This window comes from Humulus lupulus, chromosome 2 (assembly GCF_963169125.1).
Source record: "Humulus lupulus chromosome 2, drHumLupu1.1, whole genome shotgun sequence".
Lineage (NCBI taxonomy): Eukaryota > Viridiplantae > Streptophyta > Magnoliopsida > Rosales > Cannabaceae > Humulus > Humulus lupulus.
The window spans coordinates 177,623,392-177,642,461 of record NC_084794.1 but is presented as its reverse complement, the minus strand read 5'-3'; the positions used below and the strand labels follow the sequence as shown (position 1 = coordinate 177,642,461).

The window sequence follows — 19,070 nt, the reverse complement described above, 5'->3', positions numbered from 1 at the left end:
ACTTGTATGAGATTAAAAGTTTGTGTAATCTGATTTTTGGGCTTTTTGGGGGTATAAATATGTATATTAAAGGTTGATCAAAGGAGTAGAAGTACTAGAGGTCACCAAAGTTCAATCACAAGGTCTACAAAAGGTATATGGTCAACTCTATCGTGTTCATGCTTGAATTTTTAATAATCTGCCATATTTTAATTGTTTGATGTATTTAAATCTATTTTTAGAACTGTAATAATATTTGTTTGGTAGCTGATCATACATGCATAGCTGTTTGGATATTTTTTTAGTGATGAAATCCAATATTCCATAGGCAAACTATGATTTTATGTGAGAAATGTTTCAAACTTGACTTCCAATGGGTCAAGAAAACCTTGTATGAATCTGTTTTTGAATTTTCCTAGTTCCATGTTATATTTTAGGAAGAGTTGATGTTTATAGTGTGTAGAAACTTTCAAAAAAGCTTTGAAATGACCAAGTTATGATTTTTGCAAAATTGGTATGCAATCTGGAAAATGGTTTTTCAAAAACTGTACAAACAGTCGATTTTGGACAACGAGTTACATCAAATAATTAATGTATTTTGACTGATTTTTGGAACAAACATTATCCTGATATTGTTAAAGAAATTGGAAAAGTTTCAAAGAAAAATATTAAAAGGCTGAGAGTTGTGAATTTTCAAAGTTAGACAAAAATTTCTAGAAGCTCAAAATAACTTATGCACAACCATATTTGGGAACAAATGATACTAAGTAAAAATTGTTCGAAATGGCCTAATTTTTTGTATGGATAATGTTTACATATCCTAGTATGGGCGTAAGAAATTTCATAACTAAATAATGAACCAAATGAATTTTATAGATTTCCAACTTCACTAAAAAGATTAGCCTTTCCCTGGACAGTATTGAAATAGGAATTTTGAAAATAGTTTTCACTAAGTAAAAATGGTTATTTTTGTATGAAATTTGGCAAGGAAATTCTTGGAATAGCCAAGATTAGTTTTAAAAAGTTTGATCATTTTTTGAGTTATATTTTTCATAATATAATTTTCTAAACTAGGCTACCTAAAACTAAAAATTAACAAAGTTTACACTCAGGGAAAAAAATAGGAATTTCTCTAAAGTGTTTGGCTAAGAAAAGATAAATTACTATGTTGAAATGTTATAGCAGAAAGAAAGAATAGAACATATGTTGAAATGATAAATGCTATGCTATTACATGCAAATTTGAGTATTGTTTTATGGGGAGAAGCCTTGCTATCCGCTTGTCATATTCTAAACCGGATTCCTCTAAAGAAGAGTCAAATTTCAACATATGAGATATGGAAAGGAAAGAGGCCCAACCTAGGGTATCTCAAAGTGTGGGGGTGCCTTGCCTATTGCAAGAGCATGAAGCCTAAAATTACGAAGTTTGGTTCAAGGGCCATCAAATGTGTATTTGTAGGCTATGCCTCAAATAGCAATACCTATAGGCTATTAGACTTGGAGTCTAATGTTATAATTGAATCAAGAAAATTTGAGTTCTTTGAGAATTTGCTATATAGTGACAATAATCCTTAAGAACTAATCTTGTTAGAAGAACTCAAGAGGAGTTACCTTCAAGGGTTATAGAGCAACTAAAATTGCTTAGAAGAAGCCAAAGGCTTAAAGAGATTGGATCACAAGACAAAAACTCTCAAGTGGAGACTCTTTACCAAGTAGAGGGAAATCACAAGGGAGACACTTGAAATTATCCAATGGTACTTCAAGTAGAGGATGTTCCTAAAACATTCCAAGAAGACTTGTCTTCAAGGGACTCTACTTTTTGGAAGGAGACAATAAATGATGAGATTGATTCAATTATTTCTAAGCACACTTGGGAGATTGTTGATCTACCACAAGGATCAAAGCCAATAGGTTGCAAGTGGTTATTTAGAAGAAAATACAACACTAATGGAACCATTCAAGCCTCTAAGGCAAGGTTGGTGGCCAAAGGGTTTAGACAAAAGGAAGGCATAGATTATTTTGATACCTATGCACTGGTAGCAAGGACAACATCTATAAGATTATTGTTTTACTAATCATCAATTCACAACCTATATGTTCATCAAATGGATGTCAAAACAACATTCCTAAATGGTAATCTCGATGAGGAGGTATATATGGAACAACCAGAAATGTTTGTTCTAAGGGGAAATGAACATAAGGTGTGTAAGCTTGTCAAATCATTATATGGTTTAAAACAAGCACCAAAACAATGGCATGAGAAATTTGATAAAGCCATTTTGTTGGATGGGTTTAGACACATTAGTGCGGACAAGTGCTTATATTCTAAGACTTGCGATGACTATGTCATGTGTCTATACGTTGATGATATGTTGATATTAAGTAATGACATGAAAGACATATTAGAAACAAAGATGTTTCTTTCTTCCACTTTTAAAATGAAAGACCTTGGAGAGGTCAATACCATAATAGATATCAAGAATAGAAGAAATGTGGATGTATATGTTTTAGGTCAAGTTCATTATATTGAGAAGATGCTTGACAAGTTTGGTTATCTTAATATCAAACATGCAAACACACCCTTCGATTCAAGTCTAAAGCTTGAAAAGAAGGAAGGGAGAATGTTGGCTCAACTAGAGTATGCAAGTGAAATTGGAAGTTTGATGTATGTCGCACATTGTACTAGAGCGGCTATCACATTTACGGTTAGTAAACTAAGTAGGTATACTAGAAATCCAAGTATCAAACATTGGAAGGCGAAGAAAGAGTTTTTGGATGCCTCAAAAGGACCAAAGAATTGTGCCTCCAATATTCTAAGTTTCCTAAGATACTTGAAGGATATTCTGATGCAAGTTTGATATCCGGTATAGGAGTTAATCTCTCCACAACCGGTTGGGTGTTCACCCTTGGTGGGGGTGCTATTTCTTGGGGATATAAGAAACAAACGTGTATATGTGTAATGGCCCAACTACTCTAGACTTTTGGACCATTAACGAAAACTATACATAAACACTTATCCTTAATAAAACTTTACAAGTGAAAAGGCCATAACTTTATTAAGAAACTTGTAAAAATAAAAGTTAAACTTACATAAAATATCAAGTAGGATATGGGATCCCATTGTTTTAAAATCAAAACATGACATAATTAAAAAGAGATTTACATAATAAAATGCGGAAAAATACATGTAAAAACCATAAGAAACAAAACTACATCCTCGAATCGAAACGCTCGGCTCTTGAATCCATTCCGCCTCAATACACATTCTCCAAGCTTCCAAGAACCTTTCCCGCCACTAAGACTATTTTCCTACACATATAAACAAAAAGGAGTGAGCCTAATGCCCAGCAAGGAAAATCTAACACATAGTCCATATACATAAATTTCATAAAAACATAAAAACATAACATAACACTTATATCACATACATACTATAATGGCCATTATTACTTGGGGTCCCATAGACTAAACAAGTCATATGCCCATTAGATTAGTGGGGTCTTGCTAGCTAAGCAAGTCATATGTCCATAATCTATTTGGGGCTTGTTAGTCATATAGGTCATATGCCCAAGCCTACAAACATACTTAACATAACATATTTCATAACATAAAAATCATAAGATAATATATAAAAACATATAACATATAAATTCTATCATATTTTCCTTACCAAAATTACCGAGATATGAGGACAGAGTTGGGACTTTGGAACACTCCTAAAAATCATTTATAACAGAGTGAGTACTTTGAAGAAAAGAAATGAAAGGAATGGGAGGACTATACCATTGAGAATATACTTACCAAAAACTTATGTGCAAGTTCTTAGATTTCCTAACCAAAATAAAGAATAAGGTTAGAAGGCTGAGTAGAAGACTATGAGAACTTAAATAAAATAATACCAATGAACTAGAGTGTGGGAATACCTTGAAGACTTGTAAGACCAATCTAAACCTTGAACCGAAATGCTATAAAACCTTACTTCCCAAGTGTTTGATAAGCTTATGATGATCAAACTTATGATTCCCAACCCAAGTGTTTACACTCTCACACTCACCTAGCAACTTGCAGCCTCTGAACTTAGAGTAATAGATGAATAAATGGCTGGGTACTAGGTCCTATTTATAGAGTTTAGGAATGAAAAGATCTTCATTTAACTTGAATAAAAATAATGGCTTTTTAAGTGAAAATAATTTGAATTATCGTTCAGCAGAGGCTGAAGACTCGTTCAGAAAGGTGTTGGACTTATCAAGAGGTTGAAGGTTTGAATGGAAAACGATTTCAAAAAATTTCAAATTATGCTGAGAGGGGCGATATATCGCCCCCTGTAGGCGATATATCGCCTGGGCCAGTATGCCCGAGGCAATCGTGCATCGTTTCGTGTTTTTCGTATCTTCGTGCTGCGATATATCGCCCCCTATAGCTGCGATATATCGGCATACGCTGATTATTTAAACATGAAATTACACATTTTTAGCTTAATTTGAATTGAGTAAACAACCTTGACTAAGACCTTTTACGTTTTCAAAGCTGCTGACTGACCTTAGAGCATTCAAATTTTACCCTTAATAAATTTAATCCTCAAAATACTTAATCATTAATAGCCCATACATAACATGTGTTATTATCTAATTGGTTCTTATCTAAACCTTATAATATAATAAATATTACCCTCAATATCAGTCATATTAATCAAACCTTAGGTTAAAATTAATATTCTTAAACTATAGGTTAAACTTAGAAAATCTACAAGTACTACTACGAGTGTCCAAATAAATCCCGGTCTGAACCAAAAATCCACAGTTATAAAGATAATACTATTATTACTATTTATACTACTATCTACTTAGCTAAGTAAAGTTCTTGGACTCTACAATATGTCACTCAACTATGGAGTCCGAGTTTGTAGCTCTAGTGACATCCGATAAAGAGGCCGAGTGACTAAGAGATCTCATGATAAAGATACCAAAAACCGCGATGGATGTATCGATGATCTCGATATATTGTGATAATCAAGCCACTTTGATTAGAGCTTACAACAAGATATATAATGGGAAGTCAAGACATGTAAGTCTAAGTCATGACTATGTGAGAAAATTGATTGATAAGAGTGTCATATCAATTTCGTATGTCAAATCTTGTAAGAACATAGCAGATCAATTTACCAAACCTCTAGGGAGAGATTTGGTGAGTTATACAAATAGATGAATCAGAATAAAACTCGTTGACCAATAGAATCCCCAATGATGGCAACCCAACTCAAAGCTTGTATACATCAAGTGTAGAGTTCAATGGGTAAGAACAAGTTGTTGATAATGGAATAGTTTACAAAATTAACGACTTAAAAGTCCCATATAGGATGAGTTAATGTTGGTTGCTACCGAACATGAGGGTTAAGCCACAAAATTTTAATGAAATTCAGTTGAAGGACAACAAACATCTCTAAAGGTAGCAAAGATGCTGTAAGAATTTCACCTATGTGGACCTAGAGGTGGTGGCACCTCTCAAGAGAGTAAGAGCTTTCTCTTCGGATGATTCATGAATGGATAAACACAAGGTCATAAAAGTGCTAAGCGTAAAAAGTGGGAAATACATGAGTACTCAGGTAGAGGCGTGTGAGACATTACCGATTTTTATCACTAGGAATGTTGGGTAATATTTTAAGATTACCTTAGCATTTCGATAGAAGCTTTGAAGTGCTTTCACTAAGATAAAGTTCAAACCCAAAATGTACTTTATTTTATACACTAATATCATTCGGGTTCGAGGATTGAGGATGTATTTAACTAAGTGGGGGATCATTATGATTGGTTAACTACATAGTAAAATTGGTTAGGCACGAAGAGTTGCAAAAACCATAATGGTTTCACTAAAGTAAACATGTGAGAGTTAACTTTTGGTATATGCATCTATAAATCATCTTTTGGGCCCAAAGTGTTTCTTTGGAGTATATAAGAGTACCCAAAAATTTTGGAGGCATTTAGAGATGTTTTGAGACAAGTTTTGGGGCGGCAAGTTAGAGAGACCTGTGTTGCGTTGCCTCCCAGAGGCGACGCGTAGCTGGTCCTTGTAAACACAACATAAGCGACGCATCGCCTGCATGGTGGCAATGCATCGCCTGGATTCAGGCGACGAGTCACCTGGGCGGTCCGTACCAGACTGTACAAGAAATCTGGCATTTACCTACCAATTCTAACCGTAAGTAAAAATAACTTATTGGTACGTAAAACCTTTTACCCACCAAGCTCTACCAATACCTTATTGGTAGGTAAAAGTTAGTGGAGAAATGTACCTTTACCTACGATTGATATATCGGTAGGTGAAGATGAACATGGACCCCACATAATTGAGTTGGCATTGGTGACTCATTGTGTGACATGGATTGTAATGTGGCATGCGATGTGGAATGTGACATGGTGAGTCATGTAGGATAAAGCGACATATTCTCATTTGTCCACGTGCCATTTTTCATTTGAACACGTGGCATATTTTTGCTGGTCCATTTGGCACATACTTACTAGGCCACATGCCACATTTTAATTAGGCTACTCGACTCGACATACTATAATTGGATTACTTGGCATACTATTATTGGGCCACAAGGCACACAGTTATTAGGCCACATGGCACGCTATTATTGGGCCACATCGACTTTTTAAAATTTGAAATTATTTTCATAATTTTATAATTTTAATATTAAAATTATAATAAAAATAAACAAATTTTTATTGTAAAATATATTACATCAATCATCATAAAAAAAATTAAAATATTGTAAATTTACAAATTTAAAAAATAAATAATACATTACAAAATACAACAAGTCTTTATATTTCTCTTATTAATGCAGCTACAACTCTATGGTATTTTAGCTTAGCTCATCAACTTCTTCTCTCATTGTTGCTGAAAAAAATCGTCTATCTGCTTTTGAAACAAAACAGAACCTGCCAAAAAAAAAGTGATATTAATTAAAATCAAAGCAGAAAATTATATTCTCTTGTATATTCTTGGCTGAGGTTGAGGGTAGTGGCGGTTGGGAACAGAAACATTTTTTTATTTCACCATGCTTGACACAACAAGAGCCAGTAGATACGAGCCATGAATTTCAACACTAAATCCAACCTATAAAAATCAAAAGTCAAATTCAAAAGAAATACACTAGGCATAATAAACATATGAGAGTCCTACATTCCATCCACGCACGAAGAAAGCTTAACATCTTCAATGAGAAACAATGTCTACAACTCAGCGATGGATAAAAATTTCACCACATCAATCTCAATCCCAATCATTCTTGCTAAAATCAATCTCAATTATTCCCGTCTTCATACACAAGTAGAAAATGCAACTCAAAATTCAGTCTTCACAAAATCACTTAGAAAAGTACGAAGAATTCAATCTTTACAAAGTCATTATATCACTTAAAAAATCTTAATGTGAGATGAATGATTCACGTAGAATCTTGCAATCAAAAGCTTATATGAATATTAGAGTGAAACCATATTACAAAAAGCACGAAGTGACGATTTTGATTTTTTTAATGAGATCTACAAACAAAGTGTAACAAATCTAAATTGCTTTTAATTTCAAATCATTCCAATCCAACAATAGATCAATTGAAAAATAAACTATTAACATAAATTTAGAAATACATGATATCGAAAATAGCTTTATACCTTTGAGAATGGTGATGGCGGAGCCAAATGAGAGCAGTGATATAGAGACTGAGAGAAAGTGACGGGAGTCAATTGGTGATTTCTAGTGGGGTTGAGTAAGATGGTTGGCGATTAGACGGTCTTGGTTCCATGGCTGGCAAATGTTGAAGAGAAGCTATGGTTAGAGGGAGAAGGGGCGAGAAAAGGCAGCGGAGTAGCGGGGTGAGGAGAGCTACGGCTACTGATATTAAATTGGTTTTTCATATAATTATATATTGATTTGAAGATATAGATGTGACAGTCACCAAAACATTGCCATGTTAGATTATGACATGACATTTTAATCCACGTGGCATATTTTATTTGTCATTTAGCATAAATGTCACAACTAAAAAATTCAAAAGATATTATAAAATAAAAAAATGGAGGGAAATAATGGGCCTGTTTGGCTTTGTTTTCTGTTTTCTGTTTTCAAAGTTGTATTCTCAGAGTTGAGAACAGAAAATAGTTTTTCTAGTATTTAAAAAACAAGAGGTGTTTGGTTAATGTTTTCTAAAAACAATTTTTTAGTTATTTTTTTTAATTCTTAAATAAAAAATTAACAAATATATTTACAAAGATAAAAATCTTTTAAAAGTTTGTAATAAATAATGAGATAAAATAATTTGAAAGAAAAATGATGAAAAATAAGGAGTGAGAAAGTAAGGAGAGAAAATTTGAAGAAATAGAAATTGAGAAGAAAGAAATTAATCGATGCAAGAAAAAATAAGAGAAAATGTAATGAGAAAGAAAGTGAAGAGAGAGAAGTGAGTAGAGAGAGAGGAAATGGCGAGAGAGAAAATAATGAAATATTAAGTGATGAGAGAGAAAGTGATGATATAGTAAATGATGCAAGAGAAAATAAGGAGATAGAAAATGATGAAAAAGAAAATAGCAAGAGAGAAAGTGAAGAGAGAAAATGTAAGGAGAGAGAAAGTGATGAGAGAGAAAATAAGGAGAGAGAAAGTGATGAGAGAGAAAATAATGTGACAATAAATTATGTTAGATAATAATAATTAAAAAAGTTATGTGAGAAAAAAAAAATATAGACAAAAAAAAATTTGAGAACAATAGAAAACAACTTTTTGTTATTCTCAAAATTTTCTGTTTTTTGTAACTTTGTTTTTAAAAATTGTTTTATGAAAATAACGCCAAACACCCACACTTGTTTTCAAAAAACAGTTTTTAGCTTTTAAAAACAAAAAACAGTTTTTTAGTTAAAGAGCCAAACACCCTCAATGATTCTAAATTTTATTCAAGCTACCTCCAACATATATTCAGGTAAAAGTTTATGTCTACCAAATTTATTGGTAGCAAATAATAATACATATTATTGTAATTTTGATAAATCGTTTTGCCTACCAATAACCTCTACCAATAAATAAGAGTGGGTAAAAGTGAGCTTTGTCTACCAATAAATATATGTAGGCAAATGCTAGATTTTTTGTAGTGATAAATGCCAGATTTTTTGTGACATATTTTTGGCTTTAAAATTCAACTTAAATGCTCTAATCTCATTATTTGAGTCTAATGAGGGTTCCTAAACTATTTAAAGGGGTCATTTGAGTTTTTTGTGAATTGATCACTCACATTTCTCTCTCTCTAAAATTTCTTTCTCTAGCTCTCAAGATTACTAGTTTTCTCAAAGATCTTCATCAATAATGTTTGACCTGCATAAAGATTCAAGGTTTATAAATCTCAATCTCATTTTGTAACGTCCCAAATTTGCTAATAATGCTTAGTGCTTTGATTAGTGAGCCAGGAAGACATAATATGATTTATATGTGAATTTAATTGAATATATATGTGATTATGTGAAATATATGAGTTATATTATAATATGATTGCTTATGTGTATTAAATGTGATTGTGTGTCCGTTTTCGTTAAAAAGAGAATTTTCTTAATTTTGACACGTTGATGGTATAATTAGAATTTTGTATGCTATGTGATTGACACCACATTATTATGTAGATATATTTGCGGTACTTGGCTCGAGTCGACCCTTTATAGTGATTCGACAGAAAAGTCACAACGGGGAGAAAAATCCAGCTCAGGGTGAGCCAAGGGATATTTTGGTAATTTTGGGTATATTGCGAATTATTGAAACATTGGTGAGAATAATATTAGTATTTGAAAGATTAGTAGAATTAATTGGGAATTTAGGATGTTAATTGAGGTTTAGTGGAATTGGTGGCAAAATGACCAATTTGCCCTTGGGGAATGCTTTAAAGAGGCATTATAGAGTGAGGGTATTATGGTCTTTTGACTTGTTTGGCTCAGGTGTTGACTGAGTTAGGCAGATCACAATTTTGGGGCAAGTTCACTTTGGTTTTGGGTGGTCTTCTCAAGCATTTCCTCAAAGAAGAACATTGAAGCTAGGGGCCATTTTGGTTTGGAGTCTTGGGGATTTTTGAAGGTTTGGAGCATCAAATTGCAAATTGGAAATTGCTGGGGTAGCATCCTTTGGCATCAAATTCAAATTCATCATTCAGAGGTTAGTTCTTGGGTAGTGCTTCATTTCTTTGGTTTGTTATGGATTTTGAATGTATTGATTTCCAAGTTAAAATTGGTAGGTTTAGATGATGATTTTGAGGAAAATGATTTGTTTGTAACTTGCTAGGAGATTCGAACACCATTGAGACTGTGGATTCTGTTGGGGTTCTCAGATTTGAAAAGGGTGAGGTTGCATTCAAAGCTGAAAGGTACAAATCTAGATATCTTGATGTTTTGTGAGTACTTTGTTAAATTTGGAGTAAGTGGGGACTTGGGTTTGGTTTTGTTGGTAAATATGAGGTGTTTTGTGGTCATAAACTTGTTAGAAAGTCAGTTTTGGGTCGATTTCTGGGTCTGTGAACGTAGGAGAAATCGTGGTTCATGAATTTGGGAAGAGCACATGGGTTTCTGGGGACCTAGCGCAACTGCACTAGGTTGTGGCGCGACCATGCTAGGGTCTCAAAAAATATGAAATTTGGTTTGGGGTTCGATTTCGAGATGAGGGGCACGACCGCGCCAGGGGTTGACACGATCGCGTCAGTGCCCTGGAAAGCCCAATTTTTCTGTGGGCGCAACCGCGCCAAGGTTAGGTGCCCCGAAAAGCTATTTTTTTTAAATTTTGGAAATGAGGTTTGGAGGCTCGAGAATTTGTTTTGGGGGCCCACTTGGGGTCTTGGGGAACGTTTTTAGTAACCCGTTGCATGGGAGCAATGATTCTAAGAGTCAGGGTTTGGATTGGAACTCAGGATCTAGGGTTGATTCCTGATGATTATATATTTATGTTGTGACCATATTATGGCAAAGCTCGGGGTCCGTATCGTATTTGAGTTCGTGCCATCATTCGCACAAAACTCAAGTAAGAAAATTGCACTTGTGTCGAAATTAAGGCTTAAGCCCTCTGTGATTGAACATGGCTATACCTTTGTTTTGAAATGTTTGGTTGAGTATGAATAATTGTGCTGTACATAGTTGTGTTATGTATGTAATGTATGTTTGTTTATATCTGGAAGTGCGGTACGCACTGGTATGACACTATGGCAGCTTGAAAAGAGATTGGAATGTCAATTGCTCTTGTCCGACTCTATATCTGTTTGAACAAAGCAAGTGTGATGCACACTTGGGTGGCCCTATGGCCCCAATAATAGATTGAATATTGATGAGTGTTGCTTATAATTATAATTTGTCGATTGTCTATTTGCTTAATTGCATTTTCTTGTTGAGCTTTGGTTCACGGGTGCTACGTGGTGCAGGTAAGGGCAAGGGGAAATTGGACCAACAATGAGTTGGAGAGCTTCGGGGGTGGCGTGCACATAGGCAGCCTGCTCGACTGCCACGGTCGAGACTTCTTTTGGATCTAGGGTTTAGTGGTTTTTCCACTTATGACGGCTATTGAGTACCTTGCTTATTTTCACTTGTATCAATTATAAACCTTTTTTTTTGGGATCCCATGTACATACCGAATCTCTTAATGAAAAGTAGCATTCGTTTGACCAACAAATTTTATACCAAATTTTTAATTAACCCTAATTACACGTTTTAGTCCAAACGACTTGCTTAACGAGTTGAGCACAAGTTTAAAAACATAATTTAATGGTCTTTGTTTATTAGGGTGTCACAACTTGGTATCAAAGCTGCCACGGTTTAATGATTCCTGAAGATTGGCTAGGCGTGTACACCCGCGTGCTAAAGAAATGCTCGACTCATTCTTGGGTAACCAATGATTTGAATATATGTTAATTGCTTAACTGAAATAAATATGTTGTATCTACATGTTAGCATAGGAAGTATGAAATATACTGATAGGGCCTGGCCCTTGACTGCTATGTGTACATGAAAAAGGCATGCTTAATAGCATTGCCACTGTATGTTAGTGTTGTTGAAAAGTTCACTAGCATTATGTTTGCATGAACTTGCTTAATTGTTGGTGTTGGACTGTGGGGTGACTTCTAAAACCCGTTATCATTGCCTGATAAGACGAGTCATTCATTGCAGATATACTTGGGGAGTTATGCCTCCAAGGCGATTAGTTCGACTAGTCGGCGATGAGATCAAGGCTAGAGAAGATAATCAGCGTCAGAATCCTTTGCCAGCCCCTGAGAACTGACAGCAGGTTCGATCAGGAAATACTGCGCCAGTCATGCCATCGACGGTGGTGCTAGTGGTAGAGGTGGATAACAGGTGGGAACCATTGTACGAAAGATTTAGGAAACAACACCCTCAAACCTTTGAGGGAGGTCTGAATCCACTCAAGCCTAAGCAATGGATGAGCCTGACTACCTCCATCCTGGATTTTATGAGGGTGGTAGGTAATGATAATGTAGGTTGTGTCACCTTTATGTTTCAGGACGATGCCCGTATCTTGTGGGAGGTGGCGTCCCAAACTCGAAATGTTTCTACTATGAGTTGGGATGAGTTTCGAGGCATATTTAACCAGAAGTACTATAGTAATGCAGTTAGAGCGGTGAAAGTGAACGAGTTTAACGGTTTGGTGCAAGGTAATATGTCAGTCACCGAGTATGCCTTGAAATTTGACAGGCTCGATAAATTTGCACCTGACTTGGTGCCCACAGACGCAGCCAGGCTTGATAGATTTGTTTAGGGGCTAAGTGTTATGATAGCCTAGGATGTTCAGATTACATCAGTACCTGGGGAAACTACTTATGCCCAGGTGGTTGAAAAAGCCCTCACAATTGAGGAGGCAAAGAACAAGATATGGAAGGAGAGTGCTGCACGACGTGATGTTCGGAGGGCAGTGCCTCCATTTGTGGGATCTAGTAGGGGCGGAGATCCTAGTAACTAGAAGAGGAAGACCCCTGACACCTCGGCCACTGTAGGTCTTGATAGGAGGAGCCGAGGTGTTCAAGGCGGCCGCCAGGGCGAAAAATGATACTTTGAGGAGTTACCTAGAGTGTGCTAGGTGTAGGAGGTGCCATCTAGGAGAATTCCGGGCGAAGGCATGCTATCTGTGTGGGGTGGTTGTACATCTCAAGAAAGACTGCCCGAGCTCGAAGAAAGAGGAACCATAGAAGGTGGACAACTTGACTCCAGCTCGAGTGTTCACCCTAACTTAGGCAGAGGCTGAGGCTAGTCCCTCAATAGTGACATGTTAGATTTCTAGTGCTGACACTTCTTACACTGTGTTGATTGATTCTAGTGCTACACACTCATTTTTTTCTAGTAGAATAATTGATAAATTAAGTAGACTTTGTGACTATTATATTGTGGGGGGTTTGGGACCTTATTTCCTAATGGGGAGATGGTAATCTCTAGGAGATGGGTTAGGTCATTGCCAGTGGTGGTTGACAACAGATAACTATCACTGGATTTGATTGAGCTGGGCATGGATGATTTTTACATGATTCTGGGAATGGATTGGTTAGCCAAGTATGGGGCGACTATAGACTGCAAGAAAAAGATGGTGACTTTTAAATCTGAGGGTGAGGACCCCTTTGTTTTTGTTGGCACTGTGCGTGGACCCCGTATTCCTATGATATCAGCATTGAGAGCTAGAGACCTATTGCAAGGAGGTTGCATATGATTCCTAGATAGTGTGGTGGACACCACTAAGGTCATGCCATTGGGACCAGAAGAGACAAGACTGGTTTGTGAGTTCTTAGATGTGTTCCTTGAGAACTTACCAGGATTGCCACCGCACTGGGAGATTGAGTTTGTTATTGAGTTGGCACCAGGTACACAACCAATATCTAGGGCACCATACAGAATGGCTTCGACAGAACTGAAGGAGTTGAAAGTACAGTTACATGAATTATTGGACCTTGGATTTATCAGACCTAGCTTCTCACTGTGGGGTGCACCAGTTTTGTTTCTGAAGAAAAAGGAAGAGACCTTGAGAATGTGTATAAATTATAGGGAGTTGAACAAGCTGACTATTAAGAATAAGTACCCACTACCGATGATTGATGACCTGTTTGACTAGTTGCACGGTAAAACGGTGTTCTCGGAGATTGATCTTTGATTTGGTTATCACTAGCTGAGGATCAAAGAGGAGGATATTTTGAAGATGACCTTTTGCATGAGGTATGAGCATTAAGAGTTTCTAGTCATGTCATTCAGGTTGACCAATGCCCTAGAGGCATTTATGGATCTGATGAACAGAGTATCCAAGGATTATTTGGATCAATTTGTGATTGTTTTCATCGACAATATCTCAGTTTACTCTCAGACACAGGCAAAGCATGAGAAGCACCTCCAGTTAGTATTATAGAGGTTGAGGGAGCACCAATTGTATGCCAAGTTTAAGAAGTGCGAGATTTGGTTACCACAGGTGACATTCCTCGGTCACATTGTTAGTAGAGACGAGATTAAGGTAGATCCGACCAAGATTGAAGCAATTAGGGACTGGCCAAGGCTAAGGAATGCATCATAGATTAGAAGTTTGCTTGGGTTGGTAGGGTATTATCGACGCTTTGTGGAAGGATTCTCATAGATTGCTACACCACTAAAAGAATTGACACGCAAGAACTGGAACTTTGTATGATCAGACAAATGTGAGAAAAACTTCCAGGAGTTGAAGTGATGACTGATTACTGCTCCAATGCCAAGCCTTCCTTCTGGTGGAGGTGAGTTTGTGGTGTATTGCGATGCATCGAGACTGAGGTTAGGATGTGTATTGATGCATAATAGGAAGGTGAATGCCTACACATCACGACAGGTGAAGGAATATGAACAAATATATCCTACTCATGATTGGAGTTAACAGCGGTGGTATTTGCACTGAAAGTATGGCAACATTATTTGTACGGAGAAAAGTGTGAGATATACACCGATCATAAGAGTTTGAAGTATTTCTTCACTCAGAAGGACTTAAATATGAGATAGAGACGTTGGCTGGAGTTGGTAAAAGATTATGACTGTGAAATTCTTTACCATCCAGGGAAAGCCAATGTGGTGGCAGACGTTTTGAGCCGGAGAGGTTTAGGACAGTTGTTCGGTTCAAAGCAGATATTGAAGAAATTGGCAGAAGACATGACTAGAACATGAATAGAGTTGGTGGTGGGCCAGTTGGCCAATATTACCTTGTAGTCCACTCTCTTGGAAAGAATAAATGAGGGCCATATGAATGATTCCTAGTTGATAAAGCCTAGAGTGGGCGTCCTAGCTAGAGTAGCTAAGGATTATTCTGTTACAGAGACGGGTCAACTGAGATACAAGGATCAGATCTGTGTTCCAATGGGCGTGGGTATCAGATGGAAGATTCTTGATGAATCTCATACCACACAATTTTCATTACATCCAGGAACCACAAATATGTATCAGGACCTAAAGTCTTTGTATTGGTGGCCTAGGATGAAATAGACGTGATTGACTATGTGGCAAGGTGTCTAACCTGTCAGCAGGTGAAGGCTGAACACTAGCGACCAGCGGGGTTGTTATGGCCTTTAGAAGTTTCTGAGTGGAAATTGGAAGATGTCACTATGAAATTTGTAGGGGGCTTTCCTAGGATGGTGGGGAAACATGACTCGGTATGGGTGATTGTAGACAGGTATACCAAGTCAGCTCATTTTCTGCTGGTGAGAACAAACTTTATGTTAGGAAAAAATGTTTTGCCTCAATGGAAATTGATAATAATATTACAACTCTATGCAATAATATTACAAATAAATATAGATTGATTAAATAAGATTACAACTCTAAAACTGAAAGTACAAATAAACAAAATAGAAGAAGAAGAAGAGAAGAAGAATGGAATAGAGAAAAATACAACTCTAAGCAAAAGATTACAAATAAAGTAAAAGTGTTTGGAACACAAGAAAATATGATTACAACTCTAAACAAAATTACAAGTAAATAAAATAAGAGGAATGAGAAGAAAAGAAATAGAGGAAATTGTAAGAACAAAACAAAGAAAACTCTCACTTACACAACCTAAGTGAAGAGTGTTGGGGATCACCAACTTGAACAAGGTTTAAAACCTTTGTCCAAAAGCTTATTTCCCCCTAACTCAAGCACTAAGGGATCTCTCTCAGATATTGGAAAAGCTTTATGGAATTATCAAGCCTCAAGGTATTTCTAGCCAAGTGCTCTAATGGATAGAAATGTTATATCTTACAAGTGAGCTATAGGCTCCTATTTATAGAGTTTGGAGACACCCTTTGAATTTCAAATTCCACCAACCCCCATGGCTGTTACCAATGTTTAATTGGATTAATATGGAATTAAAAATGAGATTTGGGAGTTATTTGGGTTTTTTAAGCCGTTCAACAAAGATTGAAAAACTGAAAAAATGGTCAGTTTTTGGCTTGTGGCCGCGGCCACTAGCCTTTGTCCCACAGGCCGCGGCCACCGACCATTTTCAGCACTAAAAAATGTGTTGTTTTTCCAAATGGTTCCAAACCCTCCCAAATGATTTTGTAACTCCCAAAACACATTATTGGGGTTAAAATCATATCTCTAACAGCCATATCACATATGGCTTTATGACATTCATCTCAATATTGTGTAACAACAATTTTACACAATAAAGGGTAATATTTGGAAGTTACAAATTTGTAACACCAAATATGTTACATTATTTGGATATATCTCATATATCTAAATATTGTAACTCTCTATTATATGTTACAATATGTGACACACTTTGTCACATTTATTTAATCTAAAACATTATATTATAATTGTACGCCCTGATTTTCCACGGGCTATTAGCGAGCTGAGAGATGGCCTAATTATATCAGGCACGTGGATACCACATGGCCGGAGCTGCTGTCGTCAGGTCCTACCTCTTTAGCTCGAGGTAACCAAAGGTTCACCAAGATTATTTAAGGGTCGAGTTAGGAAAATAATGACCGCACCACAGGAAGGCGTCCAGCTCGGGGCACGAGCTGGAGGTGGAAGCCGTGAATCCTTATAAAGTCAACCACGCAATGTAAACGTGCATATATCAGACATCACGTGTCTGATATATCCTTGGATTCTCGAACACGCAGCATGAACGTGCGTATTCAGGCACCCACGACTGGGTTGGGCCGTGCGGCCCATTATCCCCCTTACCTGTTGATTAGACCACACTTCATTTGTCAGGTTTTAGGAATTAATCATGAATGTCACAGAAGTGACATGATGGGTAAGAAGGTCACGGGATGACCCCCTTACCAACTCCCAGGTGCCCTCTCCTATAAATATGGAGACCTTGGGAGTTGCAAAGGGTTGTATTCTATTACATAACAAAATACCCTGTAAAAAATACCAGAAATATAGCAATAATATTGGCTGGTGGAGTAGAGGATTTTAACCTTTGAACCACCTAAAAAACGTAGTTGTGTCATCAGTCCATTTTAAAGATCATCTATCTGTTTCGGTTCATTATTAAGCACTAATCTCTTCCTCTTATTTTCTTAATTACCTGTTGGCGAAGAACCGCGTCAACAGTTTGGTGCTTTCATTGAGAGCTAGTCAGATTGGTGCTATCGCAAACATCCAACTATGGTGACCACTCGATCAAGGCACGGTAACGAGGCGAAACAACATGATGGGCAGGAGGCTCATCATGCCGCCATCTCCGGTGAGCAAAACCTTGAAGTTCAGCAGCGGCCGGGCAAACAGCCAGTAGGCTAGGATGACACTGGAAGTTTGACACCCTGGCCGCCTAATCCAAACCCAAACTTTTACACAGCGGTAGAGATGGAGAATGCTCAGCTGAGGAGTCAACTGGCGAAAGCTAGTCAGCAGATTAAGGAGGTGTTGGCCCGAATACCCCCTCTTACAACCGACGCTAACGTCGGAAAGAGGCAAGGCGAGACTCGTAAGTCCCGCCGGGGTAATCGGTCCAGGCCTAGCCGCTCGGTCAGACCTCTGACGTCCAACTCTACTCCCTCATCGCACCACCGAGAAGCGAACTTCGAAGAAATACGCAAAGCCGAACAACAGTATAGCCGCTCGGTCTAAACTTCAACTCCTAGCTCACTGCCAGCCTTGAGCGCACCCAGGAGGGCTCGAGAGGATTCTAGAAGGAGATTCGGGGAGGGTTCACAACACCAGCCCATCCCAGCCAGCCGTCCTGCGCCTCGTCCAGATCGCCAGGTGCAAGGCCCGCAAGTTGGCAGGGCCGATAGGCCCCCACCTAACCTGATCCGCCCTGAAGGAACCAGGATTGCATCCCCGGTCAGACATCCTCCATCACCAATAAGGTATCCGTCTCCTCCTCAGCCTATCCGAGATATTCCATCTTATGGAAGTAGCAGGAGAAATCCGCCATCCACAGGACCTTCCCATCGTAGCAGGGCGCCCAGAGGAAGCCCGGATCCTCACCCCCAGAGGCGGGCTCCGTGCTTCTCTAACGGGAGCTACTGGAACGGAAGTCGCTGAAGTGACCTTTCTGGAGGAAACCTGCGTCAACGCCTAAGCTCGGCGCAAAGTCCTCAAGCCACCCCGAGGGGCGACCTACGAGATCGCCTTAACTCTCATAGGGGGGACCCGGTAGGAGGTGGCAGCCATGGTCGCTCAGGGGGAGACCTGTCCGAGGTACGTAACGGCGGGAATGTCCCAAATAACCTATCTCAAGATAGGAGGGGAAATAACCCAAAAAATGTATACAACGGATCCTGAGCTGATGAACAGCCCCGAAATAACCAAGGAGATCAGGACCAAACCCTTGAGCGCTTGACCCAAATGGAGGAGCTGATGAGGAAGCTTCTGTTGGAGAAGGAAAAAGACGAATATGATTCAGGGGATGAGCTTGAGCTCTTCGCCCCCAGCATAGCCGCGATGGCATACCCGTCCAGTTTCCGTATGCCGCACCTATCCAAATTCAACGGAGACGGAGATCCGTTAGATCATTTGGGTAAGTTCAATACCCTGATGATGGCCCACAACATTGGCCCCGAGCTGAGGTGTCTGATATTTCCCTCCACACTGACTGGGCCAGCCAGACAATGGTTCAAACAAAGC

The 19,070-nt window shown here is 38.0% G+C and overlaps 1 long non-coding RNA gene across 1 annotated transcript; it reads right to left on the bottom strand.

Moving 5' to 3' along the window:
• Window positions 1-6,677: 6,677 nt before the first annotated feature.
• Window positions 6,678-7,860, bottom strand: LOC133816432 (uncharacterized). The gene is made up of 2 exons (XR_009885236.1): window positions 7,652-7,860; window positions 6,678-6,919 (listed from the first exon to the last, which is right to left on the bottom strand). It is a non-coding gene; the product is annotated as an uncharacterized LOC133816432 (long non-coding RNA).
• Window positions 7,861-19,070: the final 11,210 nt, after the last annotated feature.